The following is a 3,888-nucleotide window of genomic DNA, read 5'->3' on the forward strand; positions in this document are numbered from 1 at the left end:
TGAGCTTCCTCCTGAGGTCCACCTACATACAGTATATAATCAAGGCAACTTGCAAACGTACCATAGGCACAGTGATATCTTACGCAGCATCTGAAAATAGTCCCCATAGACAACAAGCAGTAGTAGTGCCAGTAGCTGCAAGTTGCCTTGATTATTACACCAGATGAGAGTGTAGTTCCATGTCAAATCAGCCTAGAAAAACGCCAGGTTTCATTTTCAGTTGGTCTTATTGCACTTTCTAACTTGAGAGGGGACACGTTTTAAATGGGAAAATTACCAGAAATCTTAGTCACTTTTAAACATGAAGCTAGCAGGCGAGAAGCTAATGATCTAATCCGATTCAATGATCTATGCTAGGCTGAAGCTAAAAGTTGTATTGCCAGACTCACAGAATGGCTGGATGAACGGGAACAAGGTAAATATCGATTGTTTTGCTCGAGGGAAGGTGGAAAATGAGCGTATTTCCAAAAATGGCGGAATATCCCTTTAACATTTGCGCAATTCTGTGTTTGTGTCTGTCTGTGTGTGTGTGTGTGAGTGTGTGTGTGTGTGTGTGTGTGTGTGTTTGTCAGTATGTGTGTCTCTGTGTGTGTGTGTAATCAATATCAAATCAAAGCGCTCAGCCTCGGACAGCAAGGACGCTGGACAACCTGGGAGGGAGTGATCAGCAGGACTATAAGCTGGGCTGACATGTGGAAGGTCCCCCAAGCAAGGTTGAGCTTCCTCATGAGGTCCACCTATGATACTCTCCCAAGCCCCAGCAACCTGTGCGTATGGTACGGCTCAGAGGAAAAGTGCCGCTCTGTAATGGCCTAAAGCCAAGCCTGCAGCATATCCTATCCAGCTGCAGAACAGCTGTGGCACAGGGCGGGTACAGGTGGCGTCATGAGCGCGTCCTGCGGAAGCTGCCGGAGATCCTGGAGACACGTAGGCTGGAAGAGCATCCAACAGCAACAACAAAGCGGCTGATCCACTTCACTGGAGAGGGAGGAGTGGCACAGAAAGTCCCACGGGAGAAGAGCTCAGCCCGTTAGAACATCTGGATGGGACTGGAACCTCAGAGTGGACCTGGAGCGGCTGCTCAAGTCTCCAACTGAGATCAGCACAACCAACCTGCCACCCGACATCATCCTGTGCTCCACCACAGCTCGGGCTGTGATTATGGCGGAGCTCACTGTCCCGTGGGAGGGAGGGAGGGAGGGATGGAGGGATGGAGGCAGCCTTTGAGAGGAAGAAAGAGCGCTACTCAGACCTAACAGCTGAGTGCAGAGAAGCAGGGTGCTCAGCTGTCAGCTCCCCTGTAGAGGTCGGCTGCAGAGGGTTTGTGGGATCATCTCTGCAGCGCTTCTTGAAGAGTGTGGGAGTGACTGGTCTCCCACTCCAAAAGGCCCTCAAAGAAGTGGCTGAGGAGGCAGAGCAAGGGAGCTTGTGGCTTTGGCTCAGAAGAAAGGAGCAAATGTGGGGAAGGCGCGGATCCTAGGCTCAGCTGCAGGGGGCGCTAGGGAGACGTCCCTGCCGTTGCTCCAGCAACACCAGATGTTCCGGGATTAAAGGAGCCAAACATCAATGAAGGGGGAGGGGCTCCCGGCTGATGACCCTGCAGCTCCCCCAATGGCACCGTCGGAGGTGCCACAAGCAGCAGTGCTGAGCAGGTGTTCCCTCACCTGTGCTTCCATTTACGCACTCCTCTATGGCACTGAACTAAACATCTTTGGTGTTTGGAGACAATAAGGCATTTGAGCTTCTTGAGCTTTGGGAAACAACAAGGAACATAAATGCACTCGCTTTACAAAACAGGACTCTGGTTGTTTGCCTCCTGCCCACTTTTCTCCAGCACCTCTGCCAGCTTCCTGAGCACTTGGTGGTGTGTCCATCTGAGCCGACCCTGTCAGTGCTGCTCTGCAGCCCCACAGAACATGCTGGAGGGAGTGAGGCAATAGGCGCGTTCAAGTTCAACTCCAAGTGACCTCTTGCAGCAGCGAGAGCTGCCGGTGGCAGCAGGGGAGGGGATACAAACGCCGCTATGAAGTTGTACACTCTCTACTTCCCGTAGTCTAGACTTGACCATGTGACGAATCACGAGGCACGGACCCGCACGGACCCTTGTGGATATGAGGAGGCATCTAAACACCTGCACATACATCAGGGATGTAAAAGCCAATTAGGGCAAAGACCTGACGTCATGAAGGCAGGGTCTAGGCTCCGCTGCGCTCCGCAGTAGCTAGAGGGCCGCTGCGCCGCTGCTGAGCAGCCGCCTGGACACGCCTTGCTCCCGCGATAAGTTGAGGCCATGTGATACCGACTGCCGAGTCGAAAACACACCCATCTAGACCATCGTGGACAGATTTTTAACCACGTGCATCTTGTGCTGCGCAGTTTTTGTCCTTCGCAGCCATCTTGAACGCGCCTATTGATGGGCCCGCAGAGGTCACAGGGTTGCTCTGCTCCAAGCCATTGGTGGAGGTGTTGAGGGCTCGGGAGGGTGTCGTGTGTTGCCCTGATGAGGAAACTGAGCCGAGCCTGTGGCAGCTTCCAGAACTCTGCCCAGCTGATCGCTCGGCTCGCCACACCCTCCCAAGTTGTCCAGCGCCCCTGCTGCCCCAGACCTCACTCTGAGCTCCATGTCACAATGCAGAGCTGGACCAAGAACACAACTCCTTTACTGAAGTGAAATAGAGATACACCTTCACTAATATTACTCCAATACAAGTACACAACTCCTTTACTGAAGTGAAATAGAGATACACCTTCACTAATATTACTACAATACAAGTACACAACTCCTTTACTGAAGTGAATAGAGATACACCTTCACTAATATTACTACAATACAAGTGCACAACTCCTTTACTGAAGTGAAATAGAGATACACCTTCACTAATATTACTCCAATACAAGTGCACAACTCCTTTACTGAAGTGAAATAGAGATACACCTTCACTAATATTACTGCAATACAAGTACACAACTCCTTTACTGAAGTGAAATAGAGATACACCTTCACTAATATTACTCCACTACAAGTACACAACTCCTTTACTGAAGTGAAATAGAGATACACCTTCACTAATATTACTACAAAGCAAGTACACAACTCCTTTAAGGCACGTTTAGACTTGCTGTAGACAACGCGTTCGTGTACGCATCATGGCTGCCTCGCGTATTTTGCGGTCGTTTGGTGCGTCGGTCGTGCACGTCGTCGCAAGCGAACACGACGCGTCCGCGAGATGCAATACTGACAAGAAAGTAGGGGGCGATCATTGCCAAAAGAAAGTGACAGCAAGATGCATTATCGACATCAAAGCTGGGGGCAATCATGAGAGTAAACAATGGCACATGGCCACATCCACATCTGATATTAGGCTACTAGTCTCCCCCTGGTGAAGACCTCCAGTAAGGTGCGTAATGCTGCAGCGAGTCTGTACACAGGACACAGCAGGTCGCACACGGGCGCATACGCTTACGCTTGGTCTAACGGCAAGTATAATCCCAGCCTTACTGAAGTGAATAGAGATACACCTTCACTAATATTACTACAATACAAGTACACAACTCCTTTACTGAAGTTAAATAGAGATACAACTTCACTAATATCACTACAATACAAGTACACAATTCCTTTACTGAAGTGAATAGAGATACACCTTCACTAACATTACTACAATACAAGTACACAACTCCTTTACTGAAGTGAAATAGAGATACTGTACACCTTCACTAACATTACTACAATACAAGCACACAACTCCTTTACTGAAGTGAAATATAGATACACCTTCACTAATATTATTCCAATACACAACTCCTTTACTGAAGTGAAATAGAGATGCACCTTCACTAATATTACTCCAATACACAACTCCTTTACTGAAGTGAAATAGAGATACA

Source organism: Sardina pilchardus, chromosome 1, assembly GCF_963854185.1.
Source record: "Sardina pilchardus chromosome 1, fSarPil1.1, whole genome shotgun sequence".
NCBI lineage: Eukaryota > Metazoa > Chordata > Actinopteri > Clupeiformes > Clupeidae > Sardina > Sardina pilchardus.